Source organism: Camelus ferus, chromosome 2, assembly GCF_009834535.1.
Source record: "Camelus ferus isolate YT-003-E chromosome 2, BCGSAC_Cfer_1.0, whole genome shotgun sequence".
Classification (NCBI taxonomy): Eukaryota; Metazoa; Chordata; class Mammalia; order Artiodactyla; family Camelidae; genus Camelus; species Camelus ferus.
This window is the reverse complement of record NC_045697.1, coordinates 96,599,888-96,625,189: the sequence shown is the minus strand read 5'-3', so window position 1 is coordinate 96,625,189 and position 25,302 is coordinate 96,599,888. Positions and strand designations below refer to the sequence as shown.

Sequence of the window (25,302 nt, the reverse complement as noted above, 5' to 3'; positions counted from 1 at the left end):
AGAATGCAAAAAGGAATATATATATGTGTGTATATATACATATACATACACACACATACATATATATATAAAACTGAATCACTATGCTGTACACCAGAAATTAACACAACATTGTAAACTGACTATACTTCAATAAAAAAAGTATATGGCAACTAGAAAGTAAGAAGCCATTATTTGATATTATTGGAACTTATTGAACGAATGGCAGAATTACAGGATTAAGCAGACTTCATGGACATGAAAGATTGAAAATGAGGAGAAGAGAATGCTTTGATCACTACTGAAACCTCAGTTCCAAAAGACTGCCTAAACGTTGGATATGATGAATTAATAAATGTAGGTAAGTGATTAGAAAAAGCAGTATCCATCATTCTACCCAATTTCTCTGCTAATCCTTACCCGTACAGGCCGGTTTACACTGTACTATATTAAAGTTTTCATGTTTCTAAGCTATTTTTGCAACTGCTGACAATGTTCTAACTCTAGTCTTTCTTATTCCTTTTAACACAAATTAATCTCAGTCCCAGTATTGGAGAAAGCAACTTCTAACAACAGCTTCTCTGTCCTTTCTCACCCTCCCACCCAACTTACTCACCTCCCCAACTGCATCTTGATTGTTAACACATATAGGCCCACAAAGTAATCATTTTGAAGCTTAGGTCCAGTCTCCCTGTAGTTCCCCGAGCATTTCTCATTAATAGAATTAACAGGTACACATGAAGCTCCTCGGTGTGGAGGCCTGGATGGTGTTGCAGAAAAAAGAGGGACAAAGACTACCCCAGGCTGATTGGTGGTGGATTGCCTTAAAACTTCCTGCACCTAATATTGGTCTGAATTTATGAGCCCAGATTAGTGATTGTTTTAGTTAACAAATGGGCCCTGGCAGAAATACCCTTGTAGGTAGGTTTAGGGACCTCTAAAAGTGAATAAAATGACTTGTGAGCAAAAGGAACACAGTGAAGAGGCATTGGAAGAGATTCTTCACAGAAGTGTTTAACTTTTTGGATGCTTCTCCTCAATAGGAATATGTCATATTAGATACACAATTTTATTTATTCTTTAATCACCTTCAGCCTTTTAATACAGTTGACTGAACTCATGCATGTCTGTATGGTTTTGAAAATTCGAGAGATGGGGTCACTACATGCAGTTGTTATCACTTGTTCATTCCCTCAGCTTGTCCCTGTGTCAGGTGACAATATTTTGACATGTGAGCAGATTCACATTATCATATTTTCATTTGTCCCATAGTTGTCATCTTGTTCCTACATTCCTCTTGATTTCTTAACACATTTTAGCCAGTAGATAGAGACTCCCATGCTCTTTGTGTCAAGGGTAGAACATCCCAGAAGAATGGGGGAAAACAAGAAACTGTTTCTTAGCTTTTGGACTTTGATAATAGCCTCTGGGAGAAACAAAAGTTTCATTGCCACAGAAAACAAACATTCAGAAGAACTTAAGTGAGGTGTGAGCAAAGTTTCTCATACTAACCACTCCCTGTGTGGGAGATTAGAGGATCAGAGAAGAAGAAGAAAGAGCTAAGAGGCTGGTGGCACCCCTGGCTGGAGCCCTAAATCCTGACTTCACATTGCATCATCATGGGAAAGAGAGGATAACAAAAATCTCACATAGATTTGAGGGAATCTGAATTCAGATAAACTTTTAATTCCTTTTCTTGGCAAATTTCCAGGAAGCCCAGAGCAGATTCCAAACAGAAATTGTTGCAAGATGTGTTTAGCTGACAGGCTGTGGGACCCTTGGAGAGCTACCCCATGCCCTGCATGACAGAGGGCAGCAGAACAATTCTGATGGAACCCTGAACAGCCTGGAAGTTGTAAAGCCCCATAGATGTCGCCATGAGTTTCTTGTATGTCCATCGTGATGGAGAAGCAGTAGAATGACCACATGCACTAGAAGGGATAACTTGGCTTAATGAGGGTCAAATACAGAGACAAAAATGACTATTGTTATGCAAAACAATGATGACTGTTGGCCTCCTTAGCAGAGTGCAGATTGCAGATTGCTACTAGAAGCAAAAGCATCTCAGCAGATACCAAGGTGTATTGTTAATGACTTAGATCAGATGGCAACCCCTAATCCCTTCAGGGAACACTGGTCCTATAGGAATGGGGGAAACTTTAAACTGCCCAAAATTAATTTTCTTTCATCCTGTGGAATGGATGCTTATACTAGAAAGCCAGTTGGGTTATAGAAAATATAAAATTACCTTTCTTGCACTCCTGAGTTTTGTGACTAAATTCAAACTCAGAATCTGCAGCTCTACAGAATCAGCCACATTTTCCCCAAGATGGTGCCAGAAGGGGTGAGTCCTTGGAGGAGCTGATGTAACTAGGAGGAACATGGGATGCAAGCCAGAAGCTGCCAAATGGACAACTTAGAGAGAGCTCAGAATAGACCCCAACTTTCAATCTATTCAATGGAAAAGAGAATTTCTAAAGATCTGCTTTAACCCCTTTAAGAGGGGTGGGGGGTGGGGGGTGATAAATACATTAAAGATAACACTGTTTACCTATTTACCTTTAAAAAGACACATTGTTAATAGTTAAGAGATCATGTATGCAAAGTACTTAGACTGGTTTCCTACTGAGATGGTTAATTTTATGTGTAAACTGACTGGGCTAAGGGATACCCCGACAGCTGGTAAACCACTTTTTCTGGGTGTCTGTGAGGGTGTTTCTGGAAGAAATTAGCATTTGATTCAGTAGACTGAGTAAAGAGATCTGCCCTCACCCATGTGGATGAGCCTCTTCCAATTCTTTGTGGGCCTGGATAGAACAAAAGGGGAAGCAAGGATGAATTCTCTCTCTTCTTGAGCTGAGATGTCCATCTTTTCTCACCTTCAACATTAGAGCTTCTGGTTCTCGGGCCTTTGGGCTTAGAATGAATTACACCGCCAGCTTTCCTGGTTTTGCAACTTGCAGAAGGCAGATCGTGGGACTTCTTGTCCTCCATGATCATGTAAGCCGTTTCCTATTATAAATGTATATGTGTGTGTATATGTGTGTATATAAATGTGTGTGTGTATATGTATATAGCATTGGTTCTATTTCTCAAGAGAACCCTGACTAATACATCTCCGCGTAAGCAGGTACACACATTCTCTTAGTTTCCCTTGTAATTTTCTTCAGAGATGGATCTAGAGTCAAGCAGAAAGCTTTGCATTTTTGTTTTCTTTTGATAGTGGGAAGGAAAATGAGAAAAGGCAATTGAGGGATCAGTAAGTCAACCTAAGAGTTTTAATTTTCAAGAACTAACTTTAAAAAATAGCTAAAAAGCCAGAATCCATTAAAGAAAGTCAACCAAATGTGTATAAAATGCACATATACTTTATTTTACACATTTCTATTTTTATGTAAGAGAATGTGTTTTTCTAATCATTCTCATTTGCCTGCTCATTGAGCTGTTCATTCATTTTAAACTGTTCTGCGTTTCCCTCTGCAAGAAATTCTGAGTGGGTAATTTTGATTAGTAGCTCATTATGCATACACATCTTTATATTCTTATTTTCAACTGTTACAGTTTTACTTTTTTATTTTAATATGACTTTTCATTTTATAACTTGTGAATTAGGCCAGCCTCTTTGATGTGAGTCACTAATGCAGAGATTTGATTATTTTACATTGACAAAGGTATGAAAATACATTCATTTATTCCTTTAATAGGAAATGTCACACCATAGGGATTTAATAAGTAATCATACAAGAGAAAATGAAGGTATATCAATGTCTCTGTTAAGTAAAAGCAACAAGTCATGTAATTTTTATCTTTGTGAAGAAATAGGTTTTCTTGGAGATAATGGCATAAGAAACATCCAGAAGATTTTAAAGAGAATGATGGGTAGAATGAATAGTCCATTGCAGCCGGTATGGCTCTATGATAGCATCTGGCAATCTCGCTGATCTCCATGGTGGCCACGTAGGGAAGACTCAACCACGGTCTGAACCAAGTGTTGGTGGAATGTGCTGGCATCCTCCCTGCAACATGGTGAGATAGGGGCTGTCACAAGGCTGTTTCTTGGTTACCTCCTATCTTGCAGGAGTCTATTAGGAGGCAGTTTCTCATCTGCCTCCTTAGTTCCATCAGTATTGGGACTTTCTGTCTTGCCCTCATTCGGGTATGGCTGCAGACTGTAAAACTGCTTGACTGTGAGTTGGCTCCCTCAAGACAGAGCTTTCACACTCATCTTGTCTATCATCTGGCTCCTTCTGTTTGATGTGGGCTGTAGAACCAGGGATGTGAGAAATTGACATCACTGACTGTGGTTTTGCTGTCTGTGAAAGGAATAAACTTGCCAACTCCATTTGGGCTCATTGTAACCATTTCAGACGAATCTCTGTAAGTACCACAAGCTATCCTGACAGCTGCCAACAGTTTGCTGCGTAGGGACTGATTGCTTGACTGGCACAGAGATTATAATAATAATCTACAACTGGCACAGAGATCATAACTAATAATAATCTACTATAACTAAAAACAACGTACATGATTGTTTTTGTCATGGCCTGTGCAGATCATAGGACCCCTCTCTGTTGCTTCATTTATAATAATCTTTATTTATTTTCATATATTTCCCTCTGTGTATTTATTCCTTTCTTCAAGCACATGATGTTTTCTTTTGTTTTCCTAGATGGATTGAGATTTCATCATTTATCTTCTTTCCGCATATGAACATGTACACACTCATGGATATTTACCAAAATGGTAAACACAGTATGACCACAAATGTTAAAAATAATCCCATGCAGTAAAAGGAGGAACTACGGTGCATTCTTTTTTATGGGGGGATGGTGGTGGTGGATAATCTCTTTAATCATTTCTCTATCCTCTACTAATAAAATGATCAGCAATTATTTTCCTTTTCTTTCCAGTTAGTAAACCCATTTCCTTCTGAAGCTTATCACTGTACTTTCACTTTTTTTTCTAAATTGAACTAGAGTCAGTTTACAATGTTGTGTCAATTTCTGGTGTACAGCATAATGTTTCAGTCATAATACATGCATATATTTGTTTTCATATTCTTTTTTCATGAGGTTACTACTAGATATTGAATATAGCTCCCTGTGCTATACAGTATGAACCTGTTGTTTATCTATTTTATATATAGTAGTTAGTGTGTGCAAATCTCGAACTCCCAGTTTGTACTTTTACTCTTGACCTCATCTTTGTTTTCTGCTTCTGAGAACAATTAGACTTTTAAAGTCTTGCATTGTCTTTTATGTTTAATACTTCCTTTTCTTCTAGGTCATTTGTATATCATATAATGATGGTCAGAGTCATTTATCATTATAAAAATAAATAAACAAGAATCAAACAACATTTATCAAACAGGAAAAAATCACTTAGCTTAAATCCAGTGCCTGTCTTTTCTTTTATTACCAAATTTCTTGAAGAGTGAAAAGTAGCCTACACTCACTGGTCCCCGGTGTGTACCTCCCTCGTTTTTTACCCCACCATAATCACTGTGTACTCCATGCACTCTGCTGAATAAGTGAATAGGTTACAAATGACTAATCACAATTTCTCAGCCTTCTTATTACATGGATTTGCTTATTCTAGATTTTTATCTAAGTGTACATCTACTGTTTTTAAATATGCTCTTTTAGCTTCTCCTTTGTCTTTCCCTAAATACAGAATTTTTCCATTTCTTTACTCTTCTTTTTAATCACTTCCCTTCCTTGGAGATCTCTAGTTCCCTAGCTTTAACAATTACTAAATTACATTTTTAGGTATTTATGGGAAGTTTTTATTGGGTACCTTAATAGCCCCTTAAAATTAATATCCCCAAACACTGTCCAACATCTTCAATGCCCATCTGCCTCTCTTATGCATTCTTTATTTCTATGATAAATATGTCTACTTTTTCCAGTCCTTCTAGAACCATCATTCAAGCTGTTTTTACTCTCAGTTATCAACTATGCCCCCATCCATCTGACACATTCTCCTTAATTTTCTTAATTTACTTTCCCAGTGTCCCCTGACACAATCTCATCTTTTCATTCATCACTGTTACTCTCCTAAATTAGGCTTTCATGACAACTCTTAAAATAGGCCCTTCATTGGCCAGCGTATTGCCAATATCCCTTCATGTCCTACATCTTATACGCTTCTATGTCGGATACACTTGTTTATATGCACACAACCACCACCTTCCCCTCTACTGGGAAAGTCCCGACGCTGCTTTGGTGTTTACTAGCCCTTGTCCCTAGGAACAACAGCTTTCTGTAGTGCCTTTGATTTCATCATAACTGGTCCAGGGCAGTTGTGTTTGTTTTATTTCCTTGGCATGATTGTTTTTTGTCATGGCCAGTGGCTTTTTTAGCAAATTGTACCTGATGGGAAATCTGTACGCTTCTAGGACAGGTTTTGCTTATGGACTAAAAGAGATTCAAGATTGAAAATGCCCATTTTTAATAGGACATCAGCTTTCTGCCTGTGAGGCTTCGAACTGGTGTAGCTATTTTTCATCCATGAAGGGAAACATCACCTGCACATGGGGATGACGAGGCAGACTGATAGAAAGCTTCCGGTCTTTGATGAAATGACTGTGCTATTGAATTTGCAAACCCTCTGTCTACACTATGTCTAGGAGCTCTTTTTTCCCCCCATATGTATCAGTTATTCTGCTTTAACCTTGTAAGCTGCACATTAATAGGGTTATTTATTTATTTAAAATTGAGGTAAAATTAGTTTATCACATTATATAAGCTTCCTATATACATTATATTTTGACTTTGTTTGCACTACTGGCGTATGCACCGCCAAACATCTAGTTGCCATCCATCATGTACAGTTGACCCCTCTTTACCCGTTTTACCCCCTCCACCCCCTCCCCTCTGGGAACCTGATTCCCTGTATCTACATGTTTTTGTTTTGTTTGCTTTGTTCATTTATTTTATTTTCCACCTATAAGTGAAATCATATAATCTAGTAACATAATGAATCAGTTACATTTAAAACTTTTTCAGATGAGTTAAGTTGGTTTATGTGGGGCTGTTATTTAGAGCCAAAGCATATCTGTTGCAAGTCAGGTCACTTTAGTCTATGGCTTTAATTGTTCTCTAGTTCTTTTAGAATAAAGGATAATCTTAGCAATGTATTTAAGGACCTGTATGAACTGGACACAGCATACCTTTCTTCCAAAACTTCCAAAACTACTCTTTACAACTTTTGCTGCTCCATCCAGAATTCACTGTTCTTGAACATACTTTAGAATCTTTCCCTCATTTGCCTTGAAGCACTTTCTTCTTCCATTTGAGGTAGCTTCCCCCTCCTTCAAAGCTCATTTTTCTGTTGCAATCATTATGATCTTCTAAGGTTAAGTTCAAAGACCACAATACTCATGAAGTCACCCTGTTCCTCTGGTTGGAATGTAAAATCTCTGCATCTGTTGGGTATCCATATCATGTGGTAATTGTATTCTAGCACCTGTCACAGTCACTCTTGTAACATGAAATTTCATGCATTGTGCCCTTTTTTCTCTTTGTAGTTTCAGTTATACTTAGCAATGCATCTACCTTTAGGAAGTTGTCAGTAAAAAGTGTGCTCTGTGCCTGAAATGGGGCAAGTTAAAAAATAAAACAAAACTTTGAAAGCTTAGCCCAAGGAAAAGTAAAGGACACTTGCTGAAACTTAATCCTACTTTAGGACACGGAGATTGTGATTTTGGATTTATCTCAGGGAGATTTTATATTGTATACCAGAATACATTTACACAAATGTTCATTTTAGTGTTGTTTGTAATATGAAAAAAATTAAAATTACTTAAGTGTCCTTCCATAAAATAATGAGAAAAAAACTTTAATTCATACAATTATATGTTAATGTGTCAACATAGATAGATCTTAAAAACTTAATACAGGATATGTAGAGAAAATTGTGTAACATAAAATTTAATTTAGAAATTTCAAAATTAAGAGAATAACCAGTATCAGGAAGGAGATCTGGAACAACCACCTTGACTTCAAGGAAAGAAAGATTTCACAACTATAAACTGAGAAACACACAATTCTTTTCTTAGGGCAGCAAAGGAAAAGGATATCTCTTACTAGCTGACATTTGTGAGCTATCATGCTATCCACAGAACATGAAAATTGTGCATCTTCTCAGCTCCCTCAGTATGACTTAGCTAATCTGCATATCAACTCACTATAGTCTTCCTTCCTATGACACTGAGACTATGGTCTTGGAGAGAGAAGTTTTTTTCTCCCTATTCAGGGCTAATTATTTTTCCTGTGCTTTAGGTATCATCCACCATACTGTCTTGGGAACTTTCCACCCACAATTATTTATTCACCCCTTCTTGTTTTAACTTCTACTAATAATGAGCTTTGTTTTCTATTTATGGTTTATAAACACCTCTTTCTCACCCGTGCTCCTTTTTTTTTCTCCCTGGGTCATAAATAAGTTAAAGGAGGTGTTTTGTACATGTTGCTCTCATTGTCTACATTATTGTTTACTCCCCAGTTCACAGCTGTATCCTTTTATTCTAGCATTTATGTGGCTATTATAGCATCTCCCCAGAAATCCTGTTGACCAAATTCAGTAAACACTCTCTGGTCGTTATTTTTTTATTTGACCATTCTCATAACCAAAACCCTGTTTTTAACCTGTCTTTTTTTTGGGTAAATGTTTTGTTTTAGATTTACAGAAAAGTTGAAAGGATAGTTCAGAGGGTGCTTATATGCCCCACACTCAATTTCCCCTATTATTAATATCTTAAGTTAGTATAGCATATTTGTCACAATTAGTGAAATAATATTGACTTATTATTATTAAAGTCCGTTCTGGGCCAGGATCCCATCCAGTATAGTCCATCACTTGAGCTGACATAGCTCCATAGGCTTTTCTTGGTTGTGTCGGTCTCTCAGAATTTCCTTGTTTTTTGAGACCTTAACAGTTTTGAGGAGTACTGCTTTGCTATATTGTAAAATATCCCTCAATTTGGGATTGGTCTGCTGTTTGTCTTATGACTAGATTAAGGTTATAGGTTTTTGGAGAGAGATCATAGAGGTAAAGTGCCATTCTCATCACATTATATCAAGGGTGCATATTAGCAACATAATTTATCACTGTTGATATTAACACTGATCAAGGTTAACATTACTATAAAGTTACTCTCTCCCCAGTCCCTTTCCACACCATAGTCTTTAGGAGGCAGTCACTGAGCACAGACCACACTTAGAGCAGGGAGTCATGTTCTGCATCCTGAAGACAGAGTATCTACATATATTATTTGTAATTCTTCTGCACAGGAAAGTTGTCTATTTTCCCCTATCATTTATTTATTTAATAATTTATTTATCTCAGTATGGACTCATGGATATTTATTTTATACTTTTGAGTTATAATCCAGTACAACTTTCTTTATTTTGTTGCTTAAATTGTTCCAGCTTTGGTCCTTCGGAGTTCTTTCAGTTGACTCCTGTGTCCCTTTGGTTTATCCCCATCATTGTGTTTTCGTTTTCTTCCTCTTTTGTGAGCATGCCCTTACTTTGTGGCACTATGAAGATGCTCCAAATTCATTGTGTATCTTTCCTGTCCTAGATCGAGGGCCTGATCTAGTTCCAGAGGCCTTGTTTCCTGATATTGGAAAATGGTACTAGAGACCAAATCTGGGTGCTAGTTGTGGCATCCTTTATTTTTTTCATTGTTTCTTCCCTTTTTTGTAGTTTCCTCTCCATTTTTTTAAAGTTCCCTTTCCTTCTGCCTACCCCCACTTCCTCCCCCTGCCCTCCTTTTTTCTGTTCTCTAGATATTTATCCTTATTCTTCTTCTCCTGCATTCATTGCCTCTCCTGAGTGACCTTCCCATTAGAGGACACCAATTATCCTCTTATATTCACAATTCAGCAAATATGGAGATGGGGCTACCTTCTCCATTAAGAGGAAGTCGTATCAAGGTTTCTCCTGTTCATCCCTTAATCAGACAGTTTCTAAACAAGGCACTTAATTCCCCTCTATACCTGTCTACTTGCAAACAGACTGTAATAGGAGATGAGTGAGAGCTTGATATCTATTAGGTTATGTTTTACATAAGGCAGAGCTGAGATATTGAGACTGCGTGGCTATTCCTGGCATGTCTTCTATTAGTCTTTCCACCACCTGTGCTGACATAGGGCGCTTGTCTTGGAATTCTGGTCTCCGTGCTAAGATGCCTCTGGATGTTGCAACAAGTCCTCCTTTTGCTGTGCTCCAGCTTTTCAGCCTAGGACTTAATGTGTAAACTCTAACAGTGGACAAGTCCTTTGAGGTTTCTATTCTCATCCAGGCCCACTTGTATTCTCATTTCTAACCTCACTAAGTAGCCCTACATCTTGGGATTTGGAGCATCTACTTGGCCCATTTATAAAATGGATACTTTAATCCCAATTTGGGTCCTTCAATTAGCTCTTGGTTAGAACACTGCTGAGTAGAAAGAATGACTCTTAAAGTCTCTAATTTTAACACTTATCTTGTCCCATGATTTAAATACACACTTCTATATTTTTTATTAATGAATATGTATGTCTAGTCTAAATCACTTCCCAAAAACTAAAAATTGAGATTTTTATATATGAATCAGTTATTCAGGTGTTCCATAGGCATTGAAAAATTACTATGTCCAAGCTTTGCTCAAACTCTCTGTCTCACTTTTTTTCTCTCCCTGTGTCCTATACCATGGTGACTGTCCTCCCTATTCACCTACCCCTCAAGCAGGAAGCAGGGGACCCAGGCTTAACACCTTGCTTTTTCCACTCCCTAATCCAGTGATTAAAAGGTCCAGTTAATTCTCCTTCTCTAATGTCTCTTAAATTTTATGCTTTTATTTTACTATTACTGTTAGGGAAGCTTGTTTAGATTAGCATACAGACTCTCAATTCCCTTTCGTGCCTTCAGTTATAACTTCCCTAATTTATTCTCTGCACTACTGTCAGTTTCATTGTTTCCAAATATATATAAAGTAATCATAGTACTCTATTGCATTGTCTTCAGGACAAAGTTAACTTCTCTTTCTTTCTTTCTTTCTCTCCTTCCTTCATCATTTCCTTTTTTTTTTTTTTTAAATCATAGCAAATAAGACACTCAGCTAGTTCCAACCATATCCCTCATACTCTGACATGAATACTTGACTTCAATTATCTGGAAACACATACATTTCATAAAATGAATTATGCTTCTCCTGCCTCAGTGCTTTTTGACATAGTATTTCCTTTGCCTGGAATGCTCTTCCCTCTCCTATGCCTTTGTTAATTTTCCTTATACTTGTGGTTCACTCACTAAACTGTTAAGACTTAGTTCTACTTACCTACTAAGACCCACCTACCTGTGAAATTTGAGGGAATGAACACTTTCTCTGGGCTTCCAGAGTTCTCACTATGTGCCTAACTCTATTACAGCTCTCCTAGATTTAGACAATCTGTATTTATTATCTGTGTATTATAACTAAGGGAAACCAATGAAATTCATTCTAGTGTTAATTGCAAAGTTGGGTATATTGGGTATGATTGATAAATGTTTGCTGAGTAAATGAATAAACAGTAATAGAGGATTTGGAGCTTTTGGTCAAACTAATTGCCAAGGAGATAGTGGAGAAATCACACCGAGTGTCAGTGCAAGGAACACCTTTTCTAACAATCACTATGAAGCTCCTTTCTATTTTTTGAACAATTATGGATATTGGAGTGTCAGTCTCCATGGCCACTGTGACCTCTGTAAAGAACTTCTGAATATATGCAGACAAAATGAAACTAAAGTAGTTATAGTTGGTTTTCATTGCTATCTATAACTGTAACTTTCCAGGCTAGTGAACTTCAAAAGGCCAAAATATAGACAAATCTAGTATTCTAATACCTGATTGATTTGTCCATCTTTACTAAAGACTCCCATCATCCTGCTTTATTTCTTTCAGAATTCTGCTTTTTACTATTCTTATTTTTTTGGCTGTTAGCTCACTTGCCTTCACACTAAAAAGATGAGATTCTGAGAAGAGTTCAATGTCACGCTTACCTCCAATATTTTTAAAAAATTGACTTAAAGACAAATTCTAATCCACAGATTTAATAATTTTTGATATTTGGCTTTATTTGCTTTACCGCATATATTTCTCACTGCATCTATCACAAGGGTCTTAATATCCTCACAATCTCATTAAAATAGTCACCAGTTGGTTAAGGCGGTGTTTGCCAGTTTCCTTCATTGTAACGTTACAATTTTTTCCTTCCTTACTGTATTTTTAGAAGCAAGTCACTAAGTGTAGAACACCCTGGGGGTGGGGGGTGGGGGGTTAGTGGGGTGGGGGGACAAGGGTGTACAGGGGACCACAGGGGCTGGTGACAGGAATTAAGATCCACCTCCTGTAAGGTACACTATTTACATATACTCTTTGTCATTCTTTTGTACAAGAGATTTGTCCATCGATTTACTTATTCAATCACTTATTAATGTCAATATGGACTTGTGACTATTTCTTTTATATTTCGGGTTATAATCCAGAACTGCCTGATTAATTTTCTAACCTGGGTCATTCTAGCTTTTGTCATTGAGAGCTCTTTCAGCAAACCAGCTTTTTTGATAGTCATTTTTTATGTTTCCCTTGATCTTCATCCTCCCTTTTCCCCAAATCTTATATCTACAGCATCTCATAGGATAGAAGTTCAGTTTGAACTATTGACCATCATTATGACATACAACTAAGAAGAATACTCTTCAGTTCTGTATTTATAATTTTGTAAACCTATTTCCCATTATTTGATTTCTCCAACAAATTAATCTGACTTATGAGGTATTATTAAAATATATTTACTATGGTGAAAATTAGAACTCATAGAATATAAAAAATAAGCTATCAAGCCATCTGTTGGAGAAATCTTGATACTTGAAACGACTTTCTGTTCCCTGACATTTATACATTTCTCCCATCTCTCATGTGTTGCTCTAAATATGACAGCTGCCATGGGTGATTAGATTCCTCATCTGCAAAATCTAAATTTCATGCTTAATATATCATATTATCCAAAATAATATATAGTCATAGAAAGGTTATCTGTATTTATAGCTAGATATATTTGTATATTGGCAGCTTATATGCCACCACAGTGCAGAAGAAGCCTCAATGTGTCAGTTGCATTTGACAGAGGACTTACTTATTGCTTTAATTTTTCAAAAGGGGCATGATTATCTTTATATACTTTTATCTAATTTTAAGTTGCCTACTCAGTGTCAAGTAGCATTTTTTTAAAGTATTGTTTTCAAGGAAAAAGATGTTTAATATGATGGCTTTTGGTTGGAATTTAGCAAAGAACATATTGACAAAAACAAGGCTGAACCTATCCCCATAGCTTATCTGCTTTTTCAGTGGTTTTGTATATAGTCTTTGTGTATTACATATGAAAAATAGAGATGTAAAGTGGTATAATGGAATGGCACAAACTTTAGAATTCTAGCTCCACTACTTAATATTTTTCATCTGTATAAAATAAACAATAATCTTTTAACAAGGTCATTATAGTAATCAAATACATTTAAATGACTACTTAGTGTTTTTATTTAGTAGTCTGTGGAACAGTGGTAAGTTGTATTTAACTTTTTTATGTGTTAAAATATATGCATTTATTTTCTCTAAAAATTAAACAGATTAAAGTCATTTTAATGAGTATTCTGTAATTATTCCAGATGGTAAGTCAAACCATACATGATCATTTGTTGAACAAAATCCCCCCAGGCAATAAACCCTTTGTCTAGTGATTGGGGATTGTCCCAGCCTTGAACCCACTTGTCTGTTGCCATCTCCCTGCTCCTTTCCATAGGATTTAGTACCTATCCTCTCAGTTTTGCTTTAAACGGAGAGAGTCAGGGGAGGTGAAGAAGAAGTACAAACAGTGATATTTACAAATATATTTATTTCCTAATGCTTCTCCAATAAAATCAAACACATTTTTAGTAGGGTAGACTCACGCCCCTCTGGAATACATAGACTCAGTCTTATGCTGTAACTTTGCGACTTCTTTTCCCAAATAAGGCGTATCTTAAAATTCATTTTCTTTTGATATTTCTTCTGGAAAGTGACAGAGAGGCTATGGAGCACATAGTGAACTCATGCTCTGTGATCTTTAATCCCTAGGTGTGGCTCTTTCATTTTTCCTAGTGTTCCACGCTTGTAAGTTGCATCTTTGGAAGCGACACGAATTATCAGAGTTAATGGAATATAAATAGGTAAGAAATCATCTCTCAATGAATTTGATTGTCTCAAATCCTAGAAGGAGCAGTATTGTTTCCAAGGGTGTATAAAATTACTGAGGGCTATTTTAAACAGTGTGAAAATGCAAAATCATCATAATAACACTCACTGTTGCCCACACACACTTGCTATATTATTTCCTGAACCTAATGAATATGTATACTTTTTTTGCATATCATATGTCCGTTCTACTTAAAATACTTTTCAAGTTATTGGAGAACATCAAATATTGTGTAGAATATCAATGGCTACACAATTTACTTACTACCAGGCACATGATTTAGGCACCATGGCAAATACGTATTTACCTAGCTACAAACTGAAGAAAATATTTTTAGCTATTAGATTAGTTATAACTAAATACATAGTTACACTTAAAAATGAATCCTGAGCATGAGAAAGGTAATCTGCACAAGCTAAATTATACAATAGCAACACGTTTCCCTTTGCTTTATGATACATAACATACTTTGTTATATATACTGAATATGTCAAAAAGTCTTTTCTACTTTTTTTCACATAGGCAATGTGAAAAAGAAAAAAAAAACTGACATTATAGCTAATCTTCACAGGTTCTGATAATTTACTTAGGTATACTTCTATCTAGATCATATATTTTATGTAATAGCTTCTTTGGCTTTAATCACAATTTTGTGTGGAAGGGAGAAGAGTCTTTCAATAATATCAAATTATAAGCAGTTTATAAATAGCAATACATAAAGGCTCTTGTTTTCATTTGTCTGCTCATATTTATTAATATATAATTATAATCTTCATTTCATGATAGTTTATATGTTTTCTTATGAAAACAAATATTATAAACATATCAAAAATTACTAAAGAAAATAGAAGTCAATTCTACAATCAAAATATTAGAATGCAGTTTAAGCTAGATAATAATATTAAAATAATCAATACAGCAAAGTATATAGTACCCACTTTATTCAACTGTATGTAAAGCACAAATTCTGTACTTTTTTCAAAAAAAGAAGACAATCGTTACTTTCACTAAACATCCAGGATGTTTAAGATTGATCTTCACTTTAATTATTTTCTTCAGAATACCAATAGGAGCACTAATACTTCATATAAATCCATAGATTTTGTGGTGGTTTTAAAAAATTGTTATTAGAAAACTGAAACTAAAGAAATAAGAGATTCACAATTATTTATACCCTCCAATATCATACACTTTAAATTTATACTAGTGTGTGACTATAATAGAAAGTTTTGTTATAATTCTTCTGCTAAAAGACTTCATTGTTTTGCTGGGAAAAGAAGACTTGAATTCATATACTAATCTGTAAATACTGGAGTTAAGTGTATCATCCATCAGAAGATAATTTAAGAAGTTCAGGGAGAAGGTGATCAATGTAGTCTCTTGTTCTGGGTAGGAAAGTAAGACCAGCCAGGGTAGAAAAGGGTATCATTGTTGGGCAGTAAAGTGAGATGAGGTTGACAGGGAGATGTAGCCACATTAAATTTTGCCTGATATAATATAGAATGGATTGGTGATACATTTGAATATTAAATTTATCAACATGAGCAAAAAGACTAAAGATTAATTAGATATGAAATATTAATTCAGATCTGACTTTTCTAAGAAATTAAATTCATTTTAGGAATGAGGTCTAAATGATTTCCAATGTCTAAAAAGCTTTAAAGACTGTATTAGCAAAAACCTATAATCTTTCTCAGTGCTTATAACTTTTAATTTTTTTCCCTGTTTTTATTGAAAGTTTTGTTTTATATATATTCTAAAACTGTTTCTAAAATATACTTCTGGAAAAATTGACTTCTACCTGTGTTTTAATTAATTACTTAAATTAATTAATGTATCAAAGGAAAATGCTCTGAATACTTGTTGAGCAAAACTTCTAGTGTTGGAAATCAGAGGAGCTTATTTATTTCAAAAGTAAATTTTCCACTTTTGAGACCCCTGGAATCTGTGTACAGTAGAAGCTACTTTAAGTAATTTCTTCCTAAACAATTATATGGTTTAACTGATACACTCTATTGACTCCGTGCAAACGCTGACTCATGCTATAGAATGTTCACCCCTTGTAACAAACTGCCTGATTTTTAATGCCATGAACCAGTTGTTTATTTCCAAAACCCTTTATGCCAAAATTACTTATTGTTATTATAAAAAATTTAATAAATGTTATAGAAAAGGATACAATAGAAGAAAAGAATACATGATCTCATTACTTTTCTAAAGAGTGTATTTGTAAAGATTTGATAAAAGTAGGTCACTAAAAATTGTTATCTATGTTTTTAAAGACTTTAAAATTTCAAAAATTCTAACACCTAAAAGAATTCTGCAAAACAGATTATTTCTCTTCTGTCTATAGTATAGTTCTCTCATTTTACTGTAAGGTAACTGTAATTGGAGAACATATTTCTATGATATATGCCAGAAATAAAAGAACTCCATATTTTAGATATTTATTTAAAAAAAAAAAGACCTTAAATCTCATGACAACTGGATAGCTATTTGATAAAAGATAAGATGGATTTTTTTCCCTTCCCACTCTAGGATAAATTCCAAATTGATTACACAACAAAATGTAAGAAACAGAAATATATATGAACTAGAAGAAAATTGGTGTGAAGTTCTTAATGGGATAAAATGATAAGAAAAGCACAATAAGGTTAGTCAAAACCAAACAGCAACTGGGAAATAATATTTCCAATTTATAAGACACAGAGTTTATATTCCTATCAATATTAAGGAATAAAGAGCAACCTATAGCATAATAAATAAATGACATAAACTAGAGATAAACAATATATTCACTGAGAAAAAAAATTCTTTAACATAAAAAAAATTGCTCCTTCTCACACATAATAAGGGAAGAACAAACATCTCTGTCTCATCAGATTGGTAAAATTCTAAAAGCATGACAAAATATTTTGGTAATGAAGCTGTGGAGAAATGTAGTCTCATATATATACTGCTTATATATACTGGGGAAAAAAAGGCATTACAGGTATGGAGGAACAGTCAGTAACAACAGCAAAATGACACACTGAATGTACTCTATGATTCCACTTCAGGAATCTATCACCAAGATACATTGACAAACATATTAAATGACTTAAACCCATTGTGATATTCTTAAGAGCAAACTACTGAAAACAACTTAGTGTCCTTCAGTAGGAAACGGTGTTCATTAAATCCTGTATATAATGCAGTAGGACACCCTGTAACCCTAAAAAAGAATACATATAATCTTTATACAGTGGTATAATGTGATTTTTATGATATACAGACATACTTCATTTTATTGCATTTTAGAGATAACTACATTTTTTAAAGAAAACTGAATGTGGCAACCTTGTATCAAGCAAGTCTATTGGTACCATTTTTTTCCAACAGTCCTTGCTTACTTCTTGTCTGCCACATTTTGGTAATTTTTGCAATATTTCAAGCTTTCTCATTATTATTATATTTGTTAAGGTGATCTGTGTTCAGTGATCTCTGATGTTTCTACTACATCTCGCTGAAGGCTCAGATGATGGTTAGAAATTTTTGGTAATAAAGCGGTTTTTAATTAAGGTACATACATTTATTTTTCAGACATAGTACTATTGCATGCTTAATAGACTACAATATAGTGTAAAGATAACTTTTATATGCACTGAGAAACCAAAAAATTCCTGTGATTTGCTTTATTTCAATATTTACTTTATTGCACTGGTTTGGAACCAAACTCACAGTATTTCTGAGGTATGCCTGTACTTATGTGTGAAAAAGGCACAATATTGAATAGTGTATATAATTTCTTTCCAGTTATCTCTATGGGGAGAAAAAGTAAAAATGGGGGAGACAGGAGTAAAGGCAAGCTTTTATCCAAATATCTTGTTACATAGATTGTAATTTGCAACCTTTTCATATTCTTACATAATCAAATAAAACTGAATCAGAAAGTAAAAATTTCCTAAAATCAAAACTAATGAAACTAATTATATATCATGGTTGATTTAAAATGTATTTTCTCTTAAGGTTAATTCATAACATGTTAGATTTTTCTATTCAAACTTAGAGAAATAATGTATTTCAAGGAAAAGCTGAACTGCAAAGAATTCTTGAAATTCATTCAGCTTTCTTATTTTATTAGCAATTCTGGTGTTATTACATTGAAACTAATTTATTTATAATTGGATAAAGCAAAAAGTAATAACATTAACTTTATCTTGAAACCAAAATTTTCAGTAAAAGAGAAAATAAACATACATTTAAAAGAAAACAGATCAGATAAATATCCAGTGGTAGAAAATTTAAATTGGAGATACATTATGAATACATACATTTGTTTTGTTTCTAAAGTAAATTTTTGCTAGCTCTGTCTCTTGAAAATCCCAAGAAGTGGCCACCACTGAGTGGCATCTGGATTGTGACTTCTCTAAATACCTTTCACTGATAAAAAGAGCAGCAAAAGCTGCATGAGGAAATATAGATTAGCTGAAACATCTTACTGTGCCAAAAAAGAAGGATGCTATCAAAAAAAGAAAAAGTTTACGTTGAAAGAAAACAGGCAATAGATGAAATACTTTGGGCTCTCTACAAAAAATGTTTTCGAGAAAATGTTAAATATCCACATAGTAGTTTTATATAGAAACTTCAGTTCATCTAACCAAAAGAGGAACTCATGGTACTCACCATTTGGCCTTTAATCCAGGCCTAACCACCCCAATCCCCACCCCGACTCCCCTCACTTCCCCACCACCTGGAAAATAGAGTTGGAGAAAAATGCAATTATCTCTATTGTTTTTTCTTTCTTAAGTATTTTATTTATTTCTTCTACATGGGTCTTCCTGTATTTCTAGTACACAGTTTCCTTCAGCAATGCATTTTATTATTAATTCACTCATCATGGCTTTTGGCTACTTCTCACTGGAAACAGAACAACAAATTTATGCATGGCTGATAATTTAAATTTAGTATCAAGGAAGTAACGGCCAATAACAACAGTTAAACATATTCAGCACTTCTTACGTGCACTGCTTTAAAGCTTATAATTTTAATGCTCAGAGAAATTCTAGAAGGTCAATTCTGTTATGACTCCCATTTTACACTTGAAAAAAATTATGCAAAAATGAGAAATCTTGACCAGGTTAGAGTCAGTAGCTGAGCCAGAAGATACACCCAGACAGTAGGGCACTGGAGTTCATGCTCAGGACCAGTCTTCAGAGCCTATTTTTTGTAGTTACCTGATTCCCTCAGCTCTCTTCCAGAAGAGAATTGTTTCACTCACTCGCATATTTGCTTCTGTTTAACTTGATGAATATTAAAAACCCATTTCATATAATTGCCTCATAAAAATTGAGTATGAATAAAAATAATTAATGCATACTTTGTCATCTTAAATTGTTAATGATTTGTCATTATTAAAATTTGCTATTCTTTGTTAAGGGACCCTTTGATGGTCATTATACATCTTTTTTAGTCAATTTAAGAATACATGTGTTAAAAGTGTAGTGCTCTCCACATAAAAAGATGCTTTCAGGTGCTACTAACTAATGGAGTCTTATTTTTCCCCAGTTCTCTATTTTAAAACAAATTAAAACATTATTTTAATAGATATAGATGGTAGATATTGCCTCTTTATGGTATACTTTAACAATATGTAACATTCACAAAATTTACAGAGCATAAAAAGTTTTCTCTTATCATTTGAAAGGTTTCTAATTTATCCTTTTTATTAAATCTTCAAAAAAGCTAAAAATTAAAAATGTGAAATTTGTAAATTAACCTGCATTAAAGACAACTTTAAATTCTTCGCATTGGAGAGTAGTGTATTAACACATACTTGGAAGCAAATTAAACAGTGTGTAGCAAAACCATTACATAACTATTTATAGAACAATCTTAACAATTAGGTGAAGTTAAAGAGCGCTATACAGAGCGCTGAATAAATTTACCTCATTGAGGTATGATAGGTTATTTTAAACATACTATCAATGGCAAAAAAAAAAAAAAAGCTTTTGGAAAAATGGTCTTTTCATTTTTAGCTCCAGTGGGAGAATGTACTTGTAAGTAATTCTATTTAAAATAGCCTATTTGTGATAATTTATTTAAATAAGAATATGTGGAGTAATCAATTTTAGAATGGGCTCTTAAGGCAACTTATTTCCTTATAAAGATATTTCACAAGAGACTTTATGTATATAAGTTGATTTTATAGTAGGAAAGAGGTGATATATTACTTCTCTTTATATTTGTGAATCTATGTAATAATAATGAAATACAACTTGAATTTATATTGTATTTTTATTGGACTTTGACAAATATAATTTATGTTAACAAATGGTAACTTATAAACAGGAAAATATTATCTTAAACTGCTTATTTTCTGTATTCATGTGCACACACACTCAGATAAAAATGAGGCCACTTGAACACATGAATTTAATTATCTATTGTTATTACTACAGTCATCTATCTAACACTAAATTCCCATATGCCATGCATACTTACCCCAGAAGGAAAATGTTGCTATTTCTAATTTGTGGCATTTTTAATTTGTCTGATTAACATTTGCCTCCTTTGAATTATAAACAAGTTTTAATAATAACCTTATGATTAGTGAATGACTTTTCCTAACTCTAAATGGGAATGAAATAGAATGTAGATGTCAAGTACATTAGAATATGACCTCTAGCTAATTAAATTAAATTAGCTAACATTTTTGAGCAAATTTCCAAAGAACTCTCATATACTTTATCTCACATGATAGTTGCAGAAACCCTGGGAGGTTGCTGTTACTGTTCTCACCTCCATTTTACAGATGGGAAAAATGAATTTCAGAGAGTACATGAGTTGCTCAAGGTCATATAGTAATAACTTGGATTCAGACTAAGTTCAGATTCTATGTGCGGTTTTTTTTTCTTTTCTTTTCCTATTATTCTACTGCAACTCTTCATTATAAGTAAATGTTTTATTATTGGAAAAATATAAGCTTGATCATTAATAGATAGCATTCTCAGTTTAACACCTTTCCTTCAAAAACAGATGTGGTATTTGTTGATAAAAAATGTCACTATGTAAAATGTGTTACTGAATTTTTAAACAGAACATCTGTATGGTCAGGCCACTCAAGATGGTCTCTTACTGTCTGTCCATCCCCTGCTCAAACAGTGCCTGCTTCACATGCACCTTACTCACAGGACTGACCTTCCTACACACTTGCCCCAGCTAGTGATCTTTCTAACTTTAGATCAGAACTCTCCAATATGCTTATCAAAAGGGAAGGTGAGGGGCACGCCCCTCTGCTGCTTTCCCTGGTAACAGATGAGCCAACCAGAGGTCAATTCCCCGTATAGCTGCTAACCCCCTACTCCGACCAAGAGCAAAGACTACCACCTTGTCCTGCCTTGCTGTCTGCCGCACACAGTGGGGTATCATACCAGGACCTTGCTTCAGACATGTAGGCACCCCTATCCATTAAACCACTGATGTCTCTGTTGCTGACTCCAGGCTCTTTCCTTGGTCTTGAAGCTGGGTAAGCACAGGCCTTGCAGGCCAGCATGGTGCAGCCCCACAACATCCAATCAGTTTTCTTCTACCATCCTCATCAGAGTGTTGCCTCCAATGTAATTCTGAATCTCTATTACTGCTGATGTATATATTATACATTTTGAGAGATAGACTATATGTGAATTAGTGGATATACAAATTATATGTAAATAAATGTACATGTGTAAATTACGGATTATCATATAATTAAATATATATAATTTATTTATAATTATATATAATTTATTTATAAACCCTTTAAATTAGGACTTATTTTATATAAACAAGATGCTGTAGAGGACAAGTGATATTTAAGATCCAGCATTTACCACATTCCTTTTAATCAATTTTATCACATAACACTTTGTCATTCCTGTAAATGAATAAAGCAAAAGAGCTACCTAGAGCTAGTAATTAACTAGTACAGCTAAACTGGTGAAAAACTGACATGTGAGTGCTAGGAGATACTGTAACTAGTCGTTCAAATCCCATATAAGCAACATGAAAAATACACTGCTGGAGTCACAAGCCACACTGCCATGCCCTATTTCCAGGAGAAGCTCAAGCAGACCGAAATGCCTGGGAACTTAATAACCACATGCAGACATTCTCAGGTAGGTCACTACTTCACTACTTCTGTCATTTATACTTGTAACATGACCTGGAATAGCAAAGTTATGTAAAAAAGTTGTATTTTATACAGAAAAGTCAAATCATAAAATAAATCAGAGTACTTCAAATCCCTGGGTAAATTTGAAGTCCAATGTGGAAAAAAATTATGTCATTGAAACAGGGTTTTTGATATTTGGGATGATTTCCTGATAATATATTATTTGCTTTATAGAGCTATAGGGAACATTCTTGATCAAAGTGGCAATTGAAAGCAGTAACAATGGGCTATGCTCTGTGGAAGGCTGCACCTAACTTGTGAATTATTTCTCTTCCTATGAGATTTTGGAGAATAGATACCTTTGAAGCATATATTGTCACCTACCAATAAAATTCAAAACAAATCATAACACGAGAGTCTCTTTATATATTTCATGAAAATTAGGATAAAAAGAAAGACAGAGTATTTAATTCATGATAGTCAACACGGATTATTTTTATTTAATCAATTTTATTTCTATTATTGATGTAAAAAATACAGATGGTGAAAGCCATGATTATAGAAAACCTGCAAAAAAAATCATCCCACACGTCCCTTTTGGAATCACAGTTCCACTATCCCTCTGTAGAAGCAATGATTTTTAAATGTCTACATTTGAGGTTCTCTTGTTTTTCGCAACAATATTGTCATTTTTTTATACAAGCATTTCTTGAAATATGAGTATTAACATTTGTTACTACTTTCTATGACAGATGAAAATGAGAACACATAGAATTCACTTCAAGTCACCTCGCTTTAATTTCAGGTTATAGTTGATCATTTTAGTCATTTTTATCATCAAGTAATATTCTGGAATTTAAATTAATATTTCATTAATTCATACTTTTATTTACTGTATTATAAAAACTTTATAAAAATATACAAAACAGCAAAAACCAGAGCAAAATGACTAAGTGTATTTAAACTCATCACATAGGCTTAGCTAATAGAATATTTTTCTATATATGCTATATCTATTTATATACTTGAGCTGAATTATTTTAAATTGTTGATGTTATATTTCACCTTTGTATACCAATGATGTTTTCCTTGAAACTAAGATATTTTCTTACATAACCATAATGTTATTTTCATATTTAAGAAAATGATTTTCTATATAATATCGAGTCCATCTTTAAATCTGTTAAATTTCCATCAATTTCCGATACCTTTTTTTTTTCTCAATATGGCGGGCCTGCACTAGCTCCCAGCCAAAGGGCGTGCACCTGGCTGGTGTTGACACCAGGCAGCGTGCTCCTGCAGCTACGTTAGCAGCAGGTGAGGGCTAGGATTAGCCTTAGCTCCTGAAGCTGCGTCAGCAGCAGGGCCGCCCACTACGCGTGCAGGCCCACGAGCCCCGCCCACCCCGTACCCAGCAACTGCGCGTGCTCACGGCCCGCGCGTGCTCACGGCTGCTCCTGCCAGACGCCGGTCCGCGCCGCTCTGCCCGGTTCTGTTGCCGCCTTAGCTGTCTATGACCACTGTTCAAGGTAAGAATATTAACGCACCTTTCTTCCCTCTCTTTTCCCAACTTTCTCTCTCCTACCATCTATTCTTTATACTTAAACTCACCATAATTAGGTTTTTCTGCTTTGTCTACTGTTTGCCTATACATTTAAAGGGAAATTATGGTAAAGAAAAATGGACTCTTGTCTTAGGTGCAGTGGGAAACAGACTGCGAGGTTCACTTTGAGTCTGTGCCACCTTGGGGGAAGTGCCCTGGCGTCACTTACGGAGTGAAGGTGTAGGATTGGGCAGAATGGGTGATTGAACAGCCAAGCGCTTACACTTAAGTCAGAGGCCCCAGCTGGTCTTGCTGGGTTGACTCTTCACAGGCCCTCTTCAAGGTCAGGGGTGGGGAGCGCGTAGTGGGGTGAAGCGGACCTTCCTGTCTCTTCTTGTACTGGTTGTCGCACACTAGCTACAGCGTAAACTTGGTCTTGGTAGCTTCCTGAGGCTGTGGGAAATTTATGGGAGGCCAGTCAACTGAAAACTCTCGGAAGCCAAGGATTTGGAAGCTTGGGGCAGTGCCTGGGCCTGAAGGGGTGACTGCGCGGCCACTCCCGGCGTCTGCTGTGCCGCCAGCTGAGCTGAATTGGAGACGCCTGAGCCGCCAGGCACTGCCAAGTGCTGCCAGGTGTCAGCGGTTAAGTCCTCAATGCACTGAGGTAATGTAGATGGGAGGCCAAACAGGAGAAGGCATCGGTTCCCCAAATCTTCCGTTTTTCTCCTTGGGACAAGGAAAGGTGAGAGTCAGGAAGTTCAGTGAAGACATGGGGATTGTCTCACTGCCGAGGGAAATGGAAACTAAGGCTCCTGGTGGGGATGTGGGGAGAAGGATGAGGGAAGAGGGCTAGAATGGGAAGTATCGCACCCTGAATCTGAGTGGAGAAAGCTGTCTTCAAGGCCTCTGGCCCCGGAAGGTGCTCTTGGCAGAGATGGCTGGGGAAGGCCTCAGCTGAGCTCCTCTCCTCTAAGGAGGCCTCCACGTGGAGGCACCGGGACTGGGAGTGCAGAGAGGAGGAAGACATGGTGGCCAGGGGGCTGGGTCCTTCACTGTTACTCCCCTGAGAGACTGCAGTGCCTTGGCTGTGCTGCAGGTCTGCTGTAGGGAGGGCAGCTTTCCTCCGACGTCTGCCAGGGAGGCCTTTGGAATTGCCTGTTGTTGGGCCTGGAAAAATCCCACAGGGGGTTTTGTCCAATAGCTGTACTCCTCACACTGCAGCTCATTCTCAGCTGTGTCCATCTCTAATCTGTCTGCCTCTCCAGATTTGAAATTTTGGAAATCAAGTGTCTGGGTCGGAGTTCATCCTTTGGCCTCTATGGGAGTTGGCCCAAGAAAACTGATGTGGGGTTTCTCTGCTATGGGTGAGGCCAACTGTCTGGAGTCCCTTGT

The 25,302-nt window shown here is 35.6% G+C and overlaps 1 long non-coding RNA gene across 2 annotated transcripts in view; it reads left to right on the top strand.

Moving 5' to 3' along the window:
* The window catches only part of LOC116658538, a 160,113-nt gene that overhangs the window by 9,522 nt on the left and 125,289 nt on the right, over positions 1-25,302 (top strand). The window contains exon 1 of one of the 2 annotated variants that reach the window (XR_004313804.1): positions 23,640-23,896. The exons of the other annotated variant lie outside the window; for it this stretch is intronic. This is a non-coding gene — a long non-coding RNA (uncharacterized LOC116658538). Of the gene's footprint in view, positions 1-23,639; positions 23,897-25,302 lie in introns of those variants that run through there. 2 annotated transcript variants of the gene reach the window in all.